This window comes from Nipponia nippon, unplaced genomic scaffold (assembly GCF_047370975.1).
Source record: "Nipponia nippon isolate SJK-2023a ecotype South Korea unplaced genomic scaffold, ASM4737097v1 scaffold_1, whole genome shotgun sequence".
NCBI classification, from domain to species: Eukaryota; Metazoa; Chordata; class Aves; order Pelecaniformes; family Threskiornithidae; genus Nipponia; species Nipponia nippon.
Window position 1 is genome coordinate 99,418,580 of NW_028262290.1, and position 20,057 is coordinate 99,438,636.

The 20,057-nt window shown below is 43.3% G+C and overlaps 1 protein-coding gene across 7 annotated transcripts in view; it reads left to right on the forward strand.

The window, feature by feature from the left end:
• RNF144B (ring finger protein 144B) overlaps positions 1 to 20,057 on the forward strand; it is a 97,296-nt gene that overhangs the window by 37,176 nt on the left and 40,063 nt on the right. Inside the window, exons 1-2 of one of the 7 annotated variants that reach the window (XM_087764626.1) lie at positions 204 to 803; positions 1,272 to 3,352. The exons of 1 other annotated variant lie outside the window; for it this stretch is intronic. The gene's annotated coding sequence lies outside the window, so the exon portion shown is untranslated. Of the gene's footprint in view, positions 1 to 201; positions 3,353 to 20,057 lie in introns of those variants that run through there. 5 more of the 7 variants (XM_087764629.1, XM_087764638.1, XM_087764644.1 and 2 more) reach the window with 5 other exon arrangements.

A 20,057-nucleotide genomic window follows, 5' to 3' on the forward strand; every position in this document is an offset into this window, starting at 1 on the left:
GTGGTCATGCTATTACTTTTTTTACCCATCTACCTCATAAATTAATTAGTAATTTTAGTTAACGCCAGAGCGGCTTAGTCATTTTGTAAGTATTTCGAGTAGCGGCAAGGATGACACAGCAACGTTAGTAATTAACTATGCCAACCTTTATGCTTATTCTGGCTAGTAACTCAACTAAAAATTCACTGTGATGTTGCGTTTTGGCATGTATGATCTCAGAGGCTCAACCGTTCCCCCAGTCCTGGAGTTATAAAAGTGTCAGTTAAGTGTCCAAAAAATTAATTGGATTCTCTCAGTTCTGTGCTTTATATCACTGTTATTGAAGAAGGAAACAAATGGGGAGAGCTTAGCTTGTGCATTGACTGGCATTGTGTGACATTCTGATCTTGTATTTTTTATTTTTTTTGTTGGCTCAAAAAGGAAATCAATCAATCTGGGTCCAGAGATTCAGGGATTTGAGCTGGCTAGCAATTTTAGCATGACTCACAACACTTCACAAAATTAGCTTGCCAAGAAGATGTGCTTCTGTGACACTCTGAAGTACCTGGGCTCGAGGTAGAGCTGGAAGAGAAATCATTTTGACAGAAGAGCCCATAACAGTCTAGCTCATGCCTTTTGATGATGGCAATGGAAAGAATCATCAGTATTGATCATCTCAAGTCCTTATAGCCTGAGCTCTTGCACAGTGCCACGTCACCGTCAGCTCCTCTTTGCTGCAGAGATCCTGGATAAGCACAGAACTAGGGGCGAACGCAGAAGTGAAGACGGAAGCAGGGGAACAGCCAGCTGTCCACAGAGCATCAGTAAGTGACTGTCCTGCATGTAAATCCGGGGACCACAGTTTAGGATTTGATACTCTAGAAGTGGAGTGCTTGGAACGAGTACATCTTAACATTTTCCAGAAAATTAAATGTCTTGAGAAGCATTCATGATGTTTCTCAACAATTTTGTGATGTTTAAGGGAATTAGTTTTGCTGCAAGCAGTTTTGCATAGTTGTGCAGTCCCATTGTAGCTTTCATGCATAGAGATACATAGTAGGAAACCACATAAAAATATCACGTGATGTTTGCAGCTGAAGTTTCCAGAATTTATCTGCATTTTAATGGACTAATCTAGTTTACTTAATTCAAAAGAACAGCCCCCTCCCCCCAGATACGATCTGGCCTCATCATTTATCTGAAGGAAAGATGATTAGCCTTTATTTGCAGTTGTTTATCTTGACTAGTGGAGGCTACTGCAGTGAAGCTTGGTTTTTGTTTTATTGTGCCAGCAAGGAGTAAGTACCAAATGAGATGCTGTTACTGCTTTTGCTACTGGTTGCTCCCCTGCTCTACTTCTGGGCCCTACTGCCTTGCCATTTTCCCTACACCTGCATGAGTGACTTGACTGCCTTCATCCTCCCTCTCTCACCACTCTCCTCCTTGAGATAATTGTCCTTTTGCTGTACAAGTGCTGTGGTGCTGAGCACAGGAGCTGAGAGCAGAAAGGTTTTTCTTGCTGCGCTTCATCTGTGGCCTAACAAGTACCCGTGTGATGGAGGCAGGGTAGCAAAGGTAGCAGCTGCAGGAAGAAAATATAGGAGCTGGAACAGAGGGAGGGAGAAGAGAGGGAAGGTAGTGAAAAGACAGTGATAGAGGCTTAAGCTATTTCATACTGGAACATAAGACGGATAAAAATCTAACCACTGAAGGAGACTTCTAATCGTGAAGTTTGACACAGAATTCCACATTTTCACTACCGCTCTGCAGCCTGAAAAATAGCTCTGAGCCCCAGGTGTTTCTTGAGTACTGCCTAGGACTGGTCACTGTTGAGGGTAAAAGTCCACTACTGCTAGGAAATGTTCTGCTTGCTCAAGTGGCAATATCTGTGACATGGCTCTAGGTTGCCTAAGCCTACTGTAATCCTATTGATGAATACTGTAGGGATCAACATGATTCCACATGTTGGAATGGCTATATTTTTTCTGGTTACTATTCCCTCCCTCCCCAAGTATAAAATTATAAGTAACACCCATCGGCAAATAGATTGATAAAGTTTGTACATATTCCGAGGGGAAAAGAGTATGTCATGATAATTCAAGCAATGCTGGAATGCAGAGGTGCAAGGAGGCTGAATTCAAGTTGCACGAGCTTTCTGCCTTTTCTTTAAATTAGTCGGATGCAGTATAACTGTCTGAATAGAACTAGAGAGTCAGCTGTGAGTTTCTATACACCCTGGAAGAAATGCCTACACATCAGTCTTCACAGCAAAGCCCTGAAAGCAAAATGCCAGCAATAGTTGCATGAAGTACAAAGTAAACTTATTTCATCCTAAAAAGAAAATGACAGATTAGCATCTATACTTGTTTCTCCCTCTGTTTTTCTGCCCTCCCTGCACTCCGATCTATCTGTACTTCTTATCTGTGGGTGTGGTACGTTTCCTACAGCAGGAAAAGTTCTTGAGCGTTTGGTGTCATGTGGCACAGTAACAACTTCTCCTGCTTGGCTGGTGTGAATCACACCCATACCTTTGGAGTACAGGAACTGCAGAATTACCAGCCCCGCTTGCACACAAGTCCAGCTTAAAGAATCAAAATTTAGTAGTGACAGAATAAGCTAAGCACAATCATCATTAAGCACTCAGATTTGAAATTACACTGATGGTTTACTGTGAGTTTAGATTTTTGCTCCCTTCCCCTCCGACATGAAGAAAGCACTTTGCTTTTAGGTGACATTTTTCACATGTGGAGATAAGCAGAAGCCCGCAATGTTTCAGACATCATCTACTGGTAGGGCAGCTGCTATACAAACCCTAAAACAGGTTAAATGGCAATTGGGAGGTTTTTTATGAGTGCTGCATCTAATGCCTTGTCTCTTTCAGTTTTCTCTTGTCAGGGCTCAGATGGGAGTTATAATTCAGAGCAGCAGAGATATCCAAATAAGAACACAGGGTACGCATTGGCTGGAAGCTGACAGGGTTTAAGTAATCACCTGCAGTTGAATTGAGACTGGGATGGGAAGTAGGAAGTGCTGTACTCAAGCTTCCTGTATAAGTAAATGCAGCTTTCCCACCGCTACTGCATACAAGTGGTGACGTGCTTTTAAGATAGAATGGCAGCATGCTCTTAATAGCAGGGAGGGGATGATTTACCAGAGTGGCAAAGGGGCTGGGAGACAAGTCCTGCTGCAGTCCTCAAAAGTGTACAGCTGTCAGATACCCGGAGAAGAGGAAGGGCGTGCGAGAGCAATCTGCCTCCGCTCCTGGTTGCGAGCTTCAGGGGTTTGTGACATCGTGGGTCTTGGGAACGCTGGAGTCTGAGCGCAGCTACTGAAAAGTCACACAGCTGGCAGCGAATGCTGCTCTCCTTTCAAGGTATGTTGGAATACAGCTTTCTGCCTAGTTTTTCCCTTAAAAGCAAAGGATACCCTGAAAACAACAGAAAGCCAGCATTTGCTTCTAAGGGAAGAAAGTAGAAAAGGCTTAGTTAAAAAAAAAAAAAAAAAAAAAGGTAAGAACTAGAATGATTACAGAGCTAAAACAAATGTTTGTGGTTTGGCTAAAATCAAACTGTGTGGTGCTTAGAGCTGAGGTAAAAAGGAAATCTTGGAGTCCTGACTATTAAAGGCACAGAGAATTAAGTAGACATCAAGTGCTTCCCAAAAGGGTGAGATTACTTGTGTCAGTGTAACTTTTAAAGAAATATCTGTGTGAAGTGTTTGAAAGTGCTGCAGTATTAGGACATGTGTGGAAAGCAGTTGCTAAGATGGCATACTGTCCAGTCATATATCTGTTTCAATTTAAATATGAGAACTCCCTTCATACTGAAAACACATCTGATTAAGCTGGAGGGAGCCTGAATTTAAAATGCAGAGATTTCCTCCTGGTTTAAAGGCATTTCTTGTGCCACAGTCTCGTACAGCTGGTATTGTGAAGGAGAAATATGCTTATCTGTATTACAAAGTGTTAATGTACACTTCTAATCTGCTCAGGGTGTAGGGTTATGTCGTTTACGTAAGTGCATACTAAATATACAATGCATTGGTTTTCTAGTTTGCATTTTTTTATTTTTTTACACTAAGAACATAAAATTGCATTTACTGGTATGTTTACACTGCTTTCTCTTTCTCAGCATAAGGCTTTCTCAGTACAAAGCTGCTTTGGCAATGAAGATGTTTCAGTCTGGCTTATTATAAAGCTCTGTTTTTTCTGTAATACAGACGCACTCTGCTTCCTTACTGTATACGGCAATGTCAAATATGCTCCTTCAGAGAGCACTGTTAAGTAGTAAAATATTTAGGATGACTATAGTTAAAGAAGCATTGCAGGGTGACTTCCCATCCTCTTGGTAAATAGACACTGAATGTTTTTAAAAAGTAAATTTTAGCAGCGATACAGGCTGTGACTGAAATACCCCCATGCAGCTTTACTGCTGACTGTGAGCAGGCACAGCAACATGGTATGTTGGGCTACACTCAGCCTGAAGGGCAAGTGGTTTCAGTTAAGGGCAAGCACTGGGTTTGGGATACCAACATTTCTGGAAACAAGTTTCAAAATCCTGTACTTAAATATTTTCCAAAACAAATATATTGACCCGATTCTTGTCCTGCTTAGGACTTGCCTATGCCTGAATGTGAGTGGGTGTATGGGTTGTTGTCATAGCATGAAAGTGGCTGAAACCTTTCCCTCAGTGAACATAAGCTACGTTGGAAAAAATACAGCACATTGATAAGGGGATGGCTGCAGTTATGCTCCTGAATGTAATGCTTTAGATTATGGATTGAGAGGAGTGTGTTTGCCGAGTGTCTAAAGCTGTGGTAAAGTGGGAGGTGTTTCTTCAAAATAAACTGGAGCTATTTCAGAGCCAAGCCAGTATGATGAGGATCACACTCCTTTTCTCCAATGCATCTTGCTGTCCGATGGGGGTATTTAACACAAAGTGCTGTCTGCTTATACAAGGACACAGAAACCTCCCTACACTTCATGTAGGAATAATATTTGGCAACCTGGTATAGTTTCTGTTCCCCGTGCTGAACTATATCCTGCGTGCTCCTCGTTGATAGTCACCGTCTTCTTTCCCACAGATGGTGACATTTTGGTGATTTTGTTTGTGTGGTGGTATACTTTGGAGCAAAAGTTAATAATATAAATAGCAAACAAGATGGAGTTGTTTCTCCCTAGCTAGGTTCATAGATTACACTATACTCTCTAAATGCTTCATAAGCTTTGTAGAAATAAACAAACAGTGTGGAAGTGGTTATCTGGCCTTTCCCTTTTGTTGGAGGAGGAAAGTATGCACTTGTCCTTATTATCTTAAGTTGAAAATGCATCTGCGAAAAGCAGCAAGTCACTTCAGAGGAAAACAAGCAGCGCTAATACTTAACCCAGTTCCCAGTTCATTAGTATGCCTCCGATAATATCTATGGTATGAGTCTGAGCCCTCTGCCTGCAATCCACCCTGTCCAGACCTTTCAGTGACTTTTAGCAGTGAGACCCAGTGGAGTGTATTGCTTTGATGTGTAGCTCAAAAAATGGCTATAGAGTTGCTGTCCCTCTTCTTGAGTGGGGAGGTTTCTTGGATGTGTCTGAAACTACACAATGCCTACAGAGTGTACGTATCAGATCCATAAATATCTCTTGGGCTAGTAGTACTGTGACATCTGAGACCATAATTACTGCTCCGGGTCCATGGATGTCACAAGCACACGTGAACAAAATACTGCGGCAGGCTGCCAGTGTCGCTGTGAACCAAGTCCATCGGACCTCCTTGCACATACCAAAGCAGACATTGTCTTCAGCTTCATGAGGCTGAAAATGGTTCTGGATCTGTCCTCTTCCTCTGTGAATTTGCCGGGAGGTGGGTACAGTTCCCTCCTCTCCCTCTGGCTTCCCCATCCCAAAGCCCAGTCCTGTGTAATACACTTGACAAATTCTCTTCATTACCCAACAGCCAGGAATAACCTTACATTCATTCCATCTCAAAATTCATCTTCATTTTGTTTGTGAAGGGGAACATTGAACAAAACGAAAAAGAACAGATCCAAAGGGAAAGACAGCAGTGATACTAAGCTCAGCCTCTAGCATTTTGTATTTCTGCTGAAGCACAGCTGAGCTCCAGTGCTAGACTATGAGCCTTCTGACTTGATAGAGAGAAGTACAGGTCTGAGGGCCATCGTACACTGCAAATTTACCCAGTCTTGGACAAATATTTACAGAGATGCTTGTGCCAAATAACTTTGTGCTGATCAGTAAGAAAATAGTGTTCAGTTATCTTTGTGTCTCTTGTAAATGGTTTCAGCTCAGTGGGAACTGAGTGGGCATTACATTCATAAAGTAGATCATTGCTAGCAGATACTAAAACACTCATAAAAAAAAAAAGATAGTATCTCAAATTACAAATAGTATCTCAAATTACAAAGGACCTCATCCTTCACTTTCTGCTGAAGTGGGACTTTTCCAACTCCTAGTCTTCCAGGGAGGAGCAGAGGTGCTGAGTAGAAATTTCTAGGCTTGAGAGTATGACTAGGTTAACTGCACTGCAAACACACTTTCAAATAAAAAATATAGCTATATAAAAAATGTTTTGTTGATGCAGTTTCCTAGATCTCTTTGTATGTGTTGATACTTGTGCACAATGATATAAGTGTTCCTCATTTCTGGTTCCTCGTATTCTATTATAATAAAGAAAAAATGTTGTGGGTTGCCCAAGACCTGGGTGTTTTTTACTGTATTTCTAGGGGAATCTGCTCAGCTTCCAAGGGAAAATCCATAATCCGTAATTAGAAATGCCATCAGCTTACTTTATTCTTTGAATGTCCTCGATGCCTGCAAGTACAGTTTTGACTTCAGTGGAGTTTGGGCTACTCAACTATGTGACTTACAAGCATCCTTGTGCCTTGTGTTTCTGAGTGAGTCAGTATCTCTGGAGTCGGAAAGCCAGCCAGCACCAGGCACAGTGATTTGGGACATGTGAATCTGGCTCCTGCTACAGAATGGTTAACCCCACTGAAGTAAGGCAGTCCCAGACTTGCTGTAGTCAAGGGGCTATTTGTTTAAATTTTGTTTATATAAACCTAATGAGAAATTCTGTACCTGTCTGACAGACTTCAAAGACCATAAATAAGGCCAATTGGGTGAGTCAGGGTGGGACTACCAGAATTGGGACTTGATAAGGTGTATTTTTTGGTGTTGGTCTGGAGCTGTTATCAGTGAAGATGGTGAAGTCAAGACGTGCTGTTCATGAAAACTATAGCCAGCATGTTGCTGTGGAAAAGTCCAGCTTGTGAGTGTGAGTTCATGCATGCTGGAACACATCCCCTGCATGGAGCTTCTTGCTGTACACTAGAGCTTGTTGTACACACAACCGTCATGGGGAGTTGTACATGCTTTGTGTCTGAAGGAGAGATGAGAGATCATAGAATCGTTAAGGCTGGAAAAGACCCTTAAGATCATTGAGTCCAACCGTTAACCTATCACTGCCAAGTCCACTGCTAAACCATGTCCTCAAGCACCACATCTACCCATCTTTTAAATACCTCCAGGGATGGAGACTCAACCACTTCCCTGGGCAGCCTGTTCCAGTGCCTGACTACCCTTTTGGTGAAGAAGTTTTTCCTAATATCTAACCCAAACTTCCCCTGGTGCAGCTTGAGGCTGTTTCCTCTTGTCCTATCGCTTGTTACTAGGGAGAAGAGACCAACCCCCACCTCGCTACAACCTCCTTGCAGGTAGTTGTAGAGAGCAATAAGGTCTCCCCTCAGCCTTCTCTTCTCCAGACTAAACAACCCCAGCTCCCTCAGTCGATCCTCATAAGACTTGTGTTCTAGACCCTTCACCAACTTCGTTGCCCTCCTCTGGACACGCTCCAGCACCTCGATGTCCTTCTTGTAGTGAGGGGCCCAAAACTGAACACAGTACTCGAGGTGCGGCCTCACCAGTGCCAGGTACAGGGGCACTATCACCTCCCTGGTCCTGCTGCCCACACTATTCTTGATAGAGGCCAGGATGCCATTGGCCCTCTTGACCACCTGAGCACACTGCTGGCTCATGTTCAGGCAGCTGTCAACCAACACCCCCAGGTCCTTTTCCACCAGGCAGCTCTCCAGCCACTCCTCCCCTAGCCTGTAGCGTTGCTTGGAGTTGTTGTGACCCAAGTGCAGGACCCGGCACTGAGCCTTGTTGAACCTCAGGCAGTTGGCCCCGGCCCATCGATCCAGCCTGTCCAGGTCCCTCTGTAGGGCCTTCCTACTCTCCAGCAGATCGACACTTCCACCCAACTTGGTGTCATCTGCAAACTTACTGAGGGTGCACTCAATCCCCTCACCCAGAACATCAGTGAAGATGTTGAACAGGACCGGCACCAACACTGAGCCGTGGGGAACACCACTCGTGACCGGCCGCCAACTGGGTTTGACTCCATTCACCACCACTCTCTGGGCTCGGCCATCCAGCCAGTTCTTTACCCAGTGCAGAGTGCACCCATCCAAGCCGTGTGCAGCCAGCTTCTCCAGGAGAATGCTGTGGGAGACTGTGTCAAAGGCCTTACTAAAGTCCAAGTAGACAACATCTACAGCCTTCCCCTCATCCACTAAGCGGGTCACCTTGTCATAGAAGGAGACCAGGTTAGTGAAACAGGACCTCCCTTTCATAAACCCATGCTGACTGAGCCTGATCCCTCGGTTGTCCCACACGTGCCGCGTAATGGCACTCAAGATGATCTGCTCCATGACCTTCCCCGGCACCGAGGTCAGGCTGACAGGCCTGTGGTTCCCGGGATCCTCCTTCTGACCCTTCTTGTAGAGGGGCATCACGTTTGCTAACTTCCAGTCATCTAGGACCTCCCCGGTTGACCAGGACTGCTGATAAATGATGGAGAGTGGCTTGGCAAGGTCCTCTGCCAGCTCCCTCAGTATCCTCAGGTGGATCCCATCTGGCCCCATGGACTTGTGCGCATCCAGGTGGAGGAGCAGGTTGGTGACTGCCACCTCTTCGACAACTGGGGCTTCATTGTGCATCCTATCTCCATCTCTCAGCTCAGGGGCCTGAAAACCCCGAGGGTGACCAGTCTGACTATTGGAGACCGAGGCAAAGAAGGCATTAAGTACCTCGGATGCTGATTAGGAGCAGAATACAGAATTACTTTTTACTAGAAGGAAAAAAATACCATTTTACTGTCATGCTCATGTTTCTCTCCTTTAATTGAGAATGTCAGTATTTGTGTTTGTTGCAAGCTTTTCTGCCTTTCATTTTCTTGTAATAATGAGGAGAAGAGGGGAAAGTATGAGATGTGAGTAATTACTCAAAGCGTGGATGCTGTCTAGGTGTCTGACAGAAGCTTTGATATTCATGTTTGGTTATACAAACTATTGCATTTTCAGAGTGCCAGGGAGGAAATGTGTAGATCTGAACACGTTTATGTGCTCTATATGTTTGCAAAAAGGAAAAACCATTGGAACAGAAGGGCTGTATCTCTGTGATCAAGGACTGAAATGGGTCCTTCAAGGCTACCTCTACTTACGCTTTTATGTACTATATGTTGCTGTGACTTAGGGGTGAATTCCTTGCTCATGTATATGTAAGTGCAAATCATTCAAAATTGTGTGCTCTAAACCTCTATGTACGTAGAAGGAAAAACACATTTCATGGCAGCTAGTATATAGGCTAATCATTTGCATGCAAAGAAAATTCCAGGATTAAGTAGAAGCTGCGACGTGCAGGCTGACCCTGCTTATGTCTGAGCAGTAGATGGGAAAGCTCATGTGTTCTGCCTGTGCTTAAGTTTGGAAGCATTCTGATGGGTGGAGGTGGGGAGATGATGAAGGAAAACAAGCCGATCTTCCCCCCTCCAAAAAAAGAAGGGTTACAGAGATGTAGTTAGTGGGGAAAACTAGCTGATCCTGTGGGCTATTTACCATCGCACTCACTTGAAGCTGTTTCACAGCAGCAGACCCTCAGCTAGCCACTGATCCTGGAACCCTTCCCAATGGGCCTTCCCTATTGAAGGGCTAAAATAACATCCACGGGGCCAGCAATAACTTGCTTGCTGAAGTTTTGCACAATGGAGAGGGTGCAACCTTGCACCCTCCTGACCTCTTCACAGTTGCACTGATGGGTTCACTGGTGGGGAATCTCCATCACAGTCTCTGGGGAGAATTTGTGGGAAAGGCAGCCATGCCCTTTGCCTGGAGTGGAGTAAAAGCCACACATATATATATAATTTAGCTGATACTACTTTAAGGACATGTGTTTTTTGGATTGGTCAGTGTTTTTACTGCAAATACCCAAGCAGTGTACATGGCTTCACCAGTTTCAACCCCTTTGTTGACTTAGCTTCCCACATTTTGGGAGGATGGGCCAACAAATGAAGAAAACATGCAGTTGTGGGGAGAGGAGAAGGAGTTGAGAATTCTTGCTGTAGCTTCTTTTCCTAATTACTTAACAATGAGTACAAAATGCCTATTTGAGGAGCATTAGTTGTCATGGTCGTAATTAAAAGACCAGCTAGCAGAAGGATATCTTTAGAAAGGTTACTGTAACATTGTCACACTGTAGTAAGTCTATGAGTTCCTTCAGTGCTATGTTCTAGATACTAATTTTTCTGAGTGTTTGGGAAGTGGGGCAGCTTCTTTCAACTGCTCCTAGTTGCTTATCTTTGCACACATAGGCACGTCCGTTGGTGCCATTGGAAGCACTTCCATTGGCAGGGCTTTGACTTCATGGCTAAGATCATGCAGAGACTAGCCAGTTGTTAACAGATACTAAGGCTCTTGAGGTTGAAATCTTGTATGTTTACAGGTTGCTGTTCTCCTTTGAAATTACTTCTGTAATGAAGGTTGAAATCTGGAATTGGAGTGAGGGAATGATGAATGCAAACCTCTGACTGCATTTGATGCACATTTCTGCTTTATTATATGTCTTGTAGTACCATTTGGATTTGTAAGTAGTTGCATGGAGCCCCTGAGAAACTAACTGCGTTCCCTGTGCTTGACACTGTACAGGCAAAAACCTTCTTCTGAGTGCTTAGAGCCTGAAACACAGAGTCAGAAGGTGGATGCAGAAAGTCAGGTGGGAGAGGACAGGGCAGCAATGAGACAACATTGCATCGCGTGATAGTGTCATCAGCCGAGCTGCTGCAAAGGTTTTTGAGTCAAATTCAAGAAAATGTCGTATTTGTCTTATATAGTTAATAAGATGCAGAGCAAAATAGATTGTGCTATGTTAAAAATGTTTATTTATAAAAGTGGAAATATATAGGTGATTTAAATATATGTAGCTGTTAAAGTTAGTCAAGAGCGTAAGACTAATTGTAGTTGAAGCTATTATTGTTACTCCAGCATAGTTTACAACTTTCAGTAGCGGGTATGTGAAGCCTATGAGAGGTTAGAGATGCCCCATATTCACATCCTGATTGATGGATGGGCACCATGGGGCTCCTTCGCGCTGGGAAAGTAGCAGACAATGTGGAAGGAATCGCCTGCAGCAGAACTCCTCTCAGGAGGTGTCTCCCAGCATGCTGGGCTCATTGCTCTTCCCATGCATGGGCTGGAAAAGAGGGAGAGCAAACATGGTTACTGAGAGGAAAAGCAGAGAGAAGCTCAGTTAGGGGATGGTTACTGGAGTTTACTTCTCTTTTCTGCCTCTGCAGATCTGGCCAGAGCTGAGACTCGTTCGTTCAGTGCTCTGTCCTTTCCTCATCTCCGGTTGCAGCTGACTTTGGTAGGGCTCATTAAGGAACTAGCAGAGGAGTGGTTTAGGGATACACTCCGATTAGTTTAGTAACCAGTCGTGAGAAGCAGTAGTAGTTACTTCAGTAAATGCATGTGTTTAGTTTCAAAACAACCTGCTCATGTCCAGGTCCAAACCTCTGCTATTGCTTCTTAATGACTGCGTTGTTTCTTGTCAAACTCCAGTATAGTCAGTAGCTATTCATGTTGTTTTCTTAATGGGAAGTGATGATATTAGTGATAGTGACTTCCCCAAGGTCTAATCTTCTGATTTGACTCCCAGTCTTTGATTCACTGAATGTCATTGTAGCTAAGACTTGGGAGTTACCACTGGGTGGTGTGTCCCCCTGCTTTCTAAGTCATTGAGACATATTTGGATCAAGGGCAGTTTTCAATGTTTTACCTGTTTTATCTTGGTTACCTTGAACAGAGTGTTTCTTCTATACTAATGGGCAGCATATTTGACTGTAAGATTAGATAGGGGCAAATTAAAACATTATACTTGTTAGTTTTATTCACTAGGCAGTCACACAAAAATAGTTATAAAGGGAAAATGAACTTATTCTTTTATTCCTGTTTGATGTAAATTTAAAGTTGTGTGAAAGTGCTTCTCGATGCTTCTAGTGAACAAAGACTATAGGACCATAATCTTGCAAGTTTGCAGTTTTCTTGGCCTGATGAAATGACAGAGATGTTAAAGGTATCATCTTACTGCAAGCACTGAAAAAAACATTTCTTAGATCATCACTACTAAAAATAAATACCTAAATATGTGATAATTTTTTTTCAATAGATGGTGTTCAGTAATTTTTTTAGTATATGGTGTTTTTGCAGAATTCAGTGATTATTTTCATTGTTTTGGTCAGCTGAGTTGCTCTTTGGCTTCTGGCAAACTCTGCATGCTTCCCTTGGCCCTAAGAAGTTTCTTGCTGTCACTTTTGAGACCTGGCTTTGTGTCATGTCTACATTTGCCTTGACCTGCTTGCCTTGCAGTCAGGACGCTGCTTGCTCCAAACACAGCATTGGCTGTTCTGAAAAAGGAGCCATCTCCAGCCAGAGGAGCCCGACAGCCCAGTTAGTTTCTTTTAAGAAGAGTACATACTGTGAACAAACAAAGTTGGTCCCTCTGTCAAATAACGTGCCATTGCTTTCACTTTAACAATGCGTGTTTACAAATATCTTCTAAAAATCCTTGATGTTAGAACAGGCCAATGCCACAAATATCTTCTGAACACGCCCTATCTAAACTGTAAACATTCCAGCTCAAGGAGTTAACATATCACAAGGTTTTGTTATCTTGTTCACAAAAATAAACATTTTCTTCTGTGTCAAAGGCAAATTGTTACATCTGACTTCCTATTCCTGTTTCAGCTGAGACAGCTAGCCAAATTATCAACCTGTTTGACCTCCCCAAAGCTCAATTCCTTTTTACTTAGTAAATGCTACAGTTACGAAAAGCCTTCATGTGATCAGAAAGGAAGACCTATCATTTGCTTTTGCCATTAATGTCACGAAGAGTGTGTTTTTATTTAATAGTGGTTTATTGCCTCTTGTCAACAAGAAGGTAAAAGAAAAGTGGACCAAACCAGGTGGAAATTCCTTGCGGCTTAGCATTACCTGATGTTGCATAGTGTCATTAAGAATAAGGGGTGTTATTTAGATAAGCTTTAGAGTCTGATCTTACCCTGGTAACCAATACGTGGAATTCCACTTGGTATAATTTTGTTGTTTCAATGTGTTTTGGAAATATTTGGCAATGTTTGATGCCAAAATACACAAGTTCTGTTGTCTAGCTGCAGTTTGCCTGTTTCACTGCATTTTGTGCTGACCAACTGTCTTTAGCTCTGTGACTGCCAGGGTGAGCATAAAACTTTAGGGGAATCCTGCTACTGACTGCCTGCAGGACCAGACCTATCACCATAGCCTGCTGCCTGTGGCTGGCATCATCACGCTCCTCAGGCATAGGAAGTTTGATACATCTGAGTCATCCCAAAATTGATGCCCACAGGCCTGCCCAGGACTCAGGTCCAGTAGGTGTGGTGCAGGGAGCTATGGCTTTCCAGCCTGCCAGTGTTGACAGAGCTGTGTCCTGAACTTTGATACGTCCTAGTTCAAGCACAGTTCCAGCAGAACTGGGTGAAGGTGGTGGCTTCTGCATACAATGATCTGACTTCATTCCACGCAGAAGGGCTTACTCCTGTCCTCATGGATTCAATGAATATTGCCATTGTGTGGCTCCTGTCAGTACGGAAAAGAGACGAAGACCATGTTTTGGTTATGCATTTCAGTTCAGTAACAGGCTGCATTATTTCTTTTTCAGTGTTTATGTTTTTAAGTAATCAGAAAGTGCTTTTCCTAGCTGCCTGTTAGCTGGGAGTAGCAGCATTTATTTCACCATTAGCTATTAGATTTCCTTTTCTTGGACTCCCCTGCTTTTTAGCAATGGAAGGGGGAAAAGCCCACTTTTTTTTCCCCTCGCTTATTCTAAAGCAGTATTGCAAGGAAACACATAAAGGATTCCCACAATTGCAGTCACATCTGTTTTGGAAAAAAAAAAGTGGTTTGTTATATTCAGTTAATATCTATGGTCTTCTTGCAAAAATACTCCCCGAGGACATATTGATGTAGGGTTGCTAGAAGTTACTGTGAAGAACCAGTGTTCTAAAATCTCAAGCTTATTCATACCTCACAGTATTACAGTACAGTAGAGATGTTACCCGACAAGTGTACTCTCAAAGACTTGTGGAGACATGTGCCCTAATGATGTTTTGATTTATTAGAATGATTTGAAATTATTGGGTGCATGTGAGATTTGGGAAGCTGTTCAATGTGTGGTTTAGGCATCCTAAAGTGCTAGTATAAAAATGCCTGGCAGGAAGCTGGATGATATTCTTAATTAGTGCAGTCTGTCCCTTACATTTTTTTTTGTGGAAGAGGCTTCCCACTCACTACATTCCTTTAAAAGTATTTGATATATTTGTTTTTTGGTTGCTAGCATGATATGAAAATACTCCATACAGCCAGTGTTTCTTGAACAGCAGCTCAAGGGCTCTTTTCTTTTCCAGGCATTCCGATGAAAACAAGTGAGAGAAATTGCCTTCAGTGTGTTCTCATGTACCAGACAGCATGTGTACTTAGGCTGCTTGTTCTTTAAACAAGTTTTCTTAAAATAAAAATTTTACAGTGCACAGAAAGCTGTCATGTAATATTACACATCTGACTTTTCTTAAGCCCTGCTCAAAGAGAACAGATATTGAAATACTTTTATTCTTTCTAATACTTGGTAGCATATTATGGTAATCCAGAAATGGGTTTTCCTTGTACATGCATGTAATCAAGTCATTGGCTTGCTTGCTGTATGAAGGCACAGATGTAATGCAGTAATTCTGAATATATTAAAAATATATTTAAAATTAGACCTTCTATTTGTGGATCTGCTTGCTTTTTTTTGACACCGCAATTTCAGAAAATCTAAGTACTTGTTCAGCTTGTTAATAATCTCATTGCAATAAAGCAAACTTAAAAATATGATTAAACGTCCTTCTTGAAGATGAAGGCTTTTCTGAATTGGAGCTTTAATCATACGTTTTACAGCTTTACTGAATCACTGCTTGATAAGTAACGCTGTATGGACTAGATAGGTAGTTTTGTGTAAGCAGTGCGTATCAAAAGAAGGAGAAATTAATGCATTCTGCTTTAGTGGTCAGTCTATTAGACCACAGAAGTAGTAGTACACTTGATTCAGACTAATTCTTTGTGCAGAGCTGTTGAGTTTAAAAAAGCTGCCTTAGAAGTGAATTTTGAATAACATTGTCTTGAGCTGGGATGGCTAAGGACTTGTAACCAAAACTGGTAATGATGAGGTTTTGCTGAGGTTGGTAGAAATGTGAGTTTCTGACAGCTGTCTTCACATGTCCTAATTTCGTAGCTCAGTTTATATCTTCTGTGATCTGACCCCGTTATCTTAATACCACTCAGTTATATTTTTTAAATCTTTCTGTAAGTATTCTTTTTCTCCGAGGGCCTGATTTTTAGCATTGGTTTTGAACACTTGTGTTTTTCAGGTAGTTTTCTTTTTCTATTTTATTTTTTAAGGGGGGAACCTTAGTTACAGGAAACAACAGAAGCCTGAGCTGAACAATGTCGAAACAGATTTTTATATGGCATTGGAGTAATTTTGTAATGGGTGGAGTACTTAAAAAAATCTCTAGGGCATAAGAAACAATTACAGTGCTTGCAAATGTTTCTTCAAGAAAGTTCAGTGAATACCTGGTATACTAGATAGGAGTTTAGCACAGGTGCTGTGAGTACTTTTGTTTTGATACTAGAATGGTTTTTGTAACATAGGGAAGTGCTATGTTATGTGTTAGACCCACACATGACCTTAAACCTAACCCCAACCTCTTTATGATCCCACCACATGTATGCAAGTCCATGCCTGGGGGCTGGCTTATGGCAAGCCTGGGGGGATGCTGGGCTAGAGGGGACTGTCAGGGCTCACCCTGCCCCACGGAATGGGCTCAGGCACATGCCAGCCCGCAGGGAAAAACACGTAAAGGACCCTTTTTATTCCATTAATGTTTCCTGGAGCAATGTGTCTCATGTTTGTACATTTCTTGACTTCCTTGAAACTCTGAATTCAACTAAAAGCGTACAGCTCTACTAACTTCAGCAGAATTGTTTGTAAACACAAGGCTTGAAATAGCTTCTCCAAGAACTCTGTTGTTGCTATTGGATGCAGCATGTGAAAAATGAAAGGATGACTTATGGTGCTGAATATAATCCATTCATTCTCCTCCAGCTTCAGTGCAGAAGGCTTTCATGATTTTATGTGATGTTTCTAAGTGGTGAAAGTCATGTTCAGACACATACAGTGACTTGATTGCAGGCACACAGACAATGTCCTTCTGATGTTACAGCTCAGGAGACTGCCTGGCTTGTTTGCTCTATCACATATGCAGAGTAACTTTAGTTCTTTGAGCCTGGTAATCTTGGTCTGAGGCACCTGGGCAGACTCAAATGAGCCTTTGTATGATCGTAACAAGGATGTTACCTTACAATACATGCTCACATGGAAAGTTTCAGCCCCAGATTGCATCAATTTTTAATACCTTTATGGAGCTGTGGTGGCTTGACCTTGGCTGGCTGCCAGACACCCACCCAGCTGCTCTCGCACTCCTACTTCAGGGAGTTAATAGTTTCCACTTCAGGGCACTAATATCAAGGTTTGCAATGGGTACCTGTCTAGAAGCAGGCACAGCAGATAGTTGCTGTTAGGAAGTCGTTTTCAAAGCCAGACTCCAGACACTGTGGTGTCAGGAGGCCCTGGAGGCAGACAAGTTCTGTACTCCTTCCTCCAGTGCTTTTGTTGTGTTTTTCGTATTTCGCTCAAAATCTCCACTGCTTTCGTGTGTTTCTGCTTGTACTTATCCTTCCCACCCCCCTGAGCCCTTCCTCTTTCTGCTTTGAGCACTCTCTAATGTTCTCTTGCTTATGGATAGTGTTGAGACATTTCAGTGCTACATGAAAGCACAAAGCTTTGTCACCTCCCAGAGGCACAGCAAAATTGTCTGCAGGCAGATGAAGGAAACGGAAACGTTGACAGGTCTGAGCACTCAGCAAACTGTGGTCCTGATGACTCCGTGGTTTACGCCCTCCTAGGACTGACCCCATATAGCTCGCTCACATTCATTCAGACTTTCTGGTCATGCTTTATCCTATGGCATCAACACTGTTAGTGTCAGAGCCAGGGAAGGATGAGTCTTCCCAACAGTTCTTCCTTATAAGCTGAGCAGCATACAATTTGAGGAAATACGTCCCATTTCCTGGAAATTCTGTGCAATGTAAAAGGAGTATGATCGCTCTGTGTGTGTGTGTGCGTGTATGTGGCTGACAGAAGTATGCAAAAAAACTTGGATCTTTGGTCTTTACAGTTCATGAGTGTTTATGCACTCTGGGGCCAGTTTGACACTGCCTTGCCACTGATTTATGCTGCTGCAGAATTTAGTCTAGTATGTTCCTCCAAGTTAGAGCATCCCTGAGATACGTTTATCCTTATTCCACAGCATCTCATGGAGCCCGTGTTGCTGTTCCATGGAGGTTTTTGTGAGGAGTTAGGTGCTGTATTCAGGTTTCAGTGATATGTTTCTTGCTTTATTTGGGATAAAACGGTCATTTGTGTTTGTGAGCATGACAGGGAAGATCTTAGTGCTCAGAAATGTACTTTATTTATATGTGAGTCCATTTTTTTCAGAGACTTTCCATTTACTTTTATTTCAGGTCACTATTATTAATATAACCAAATATGGAATAGTCTTTTCCTCTTTGTCCACAACTCATTCTTCAGTGACTCCCTCTTCCCCTGCATGACGCATACATCCTAGGTGTTTTGTTTTTAACCTAAACTGTTGGCAACTCACTTGTAATTACAGTAGGCATTTTAAGTCACTGTAAAGAGAGCTAATGGATGTATAGTTAACTAATGACAGTCTGTGGGACTAAGCCTAGCAAACTGTAAGCCATAAAAATTCGGAGCAACTGAGGTGGAACTTCACGGCTTCTCTGCAGTGTATGGAAAAGTCAATTCTGCCAGGATAGTAAAGTTGGGAAGATGATTTGAGAGCCTGGGAGAGGACAATGCATCTTGAAATGTTGGGAAAGAATAGGAGAAGGAGTAGAGGGTGAGAATAGGAGGAAGATACGTGTCTTTCTCTCCCCATCATTGTCACCATCTGATCTGATCATGGGAATGAACCTCCTCTGCAGGCCTGATTTCTCTTCAGACCCCAGTTGCCACTGGATGGGGCTACCCTTTTCTGTAACCATTAACTCCTCCCGCTGCATGCTTCCCTGGGCAGCAGTAGCAGAAGTCACAACTCTGGTGGGCAGAAGCAGAGACCAGCTAGTTGGCTTGCTCTGGGAAAAGGAGCAGGCCAAATAGGCCATGCATCCACCCTCTCTTTGATGGGCAGGTTTTCAGGTACTAAGAGGATGGCTTTGCCTGTGCCAGGCTGACCTGGAGGACTGCTTATGGACCAGCTGGCCCCTTAGGGAGCATGGAGGGAGTGCTGTTGCTGGTAGCCATGGTGCCTCCTGTGGGGGCCATGCAGGCAGGCTGCACAGCTGGCTCCGTGGCTCCAATCCTGTTTGCTTCGTTTGCTGAACCCTGCCGGGGTTAATGAGGCTGCAGCAAGGTGAGCCGGCCTGGGCTGCGTGGGGGCTGGATCCTCTGGTGCGCCAGATTTAGGCCATCTAAAATTAGCCCCTAACCCTAAACCTCAGTCATACACCTGAATCTTTCTACTGCCTTAATAAAAGCATGCAGGGTCATAACCCTTTTGGTTATAAAAAGAACACTGACTTTAGAAACAGCTGTATCTGTTTTATATCCAGTCCCTCATCCTGAAATACTCCTACCTGTTCTTTTGTACATCCCTCCTCTTCACGTTGCTACCTTTTACCATGTAAGTGAAGAAATGTCAGGTCCATGCAGTGTGGCGGTGAGTAACTTACCTGTACAGATGCAGCTGCTGTTGAAAAGCATGAAAAGCATGAGTAAATGTGTTACAATTCTCCTAAATACTGAGATAACGTCTAGCATGTAGTTTTAAATAACAGGTAGTTCTTGATCTGCCATAGCGTTTCCAGTGACTCACTGTTCCCACCCCCACCCTGTTGCAGTAATTACAGAAGAGTATAGCAGTCCCTGACTCAGCGGGAGGCTTCCTTCCAGGGCTTCTGGCCATGCTGGAGCTCCAGCTCTGCAGCCGTATGGAGCAAATTGTGGGGCGCATCATGGTAGCAGGAGGAGACTGTGCCAAGAATAATGCAGGCATGGCATATGTTTTGAACTAGTGATAGCAAGCCATTAAAGAGAGTTTTCTTTGGATTCGTGGCCAGGAATTTGTTTGCCAGAATCTTGGCTATGACTCTTGTGTCTCTAAAACTGGGTGCTTACAGGAAAGACATCCCAAGGGACACATCTGATGGCTTCTCTGTCGGGCTAGGCTAGGAAACTGCAAAGTGTAAAAATTAAAAGGGGTAAAGTGTGCTTCCAGCCAGATTTGTTGTGGTTTCATGGCTTTTGAAGAGAAAGCGCCTTCCTGCAAACCCATGTGAACACAGAGCACAAGGCTCATGGGGCAGGCCTGGGGATGGGGCTCGGCTGTGTGTCAGGTTGTGAGGTGGGAGCTGCGGGGTGAGGTTTCACACGCGCTGACCCCTCGAGCTCTATGAGCACCATCATTCCTTCCTCTGGGGAGAAGTTCAGCAGGTACTGCAAGCCGGTACATCGCGTACACGCTGACTGGCTGCAGCTGGCCTGGCTGCTCCGGGAGCTGCAAAATGGCAGCAGTGAC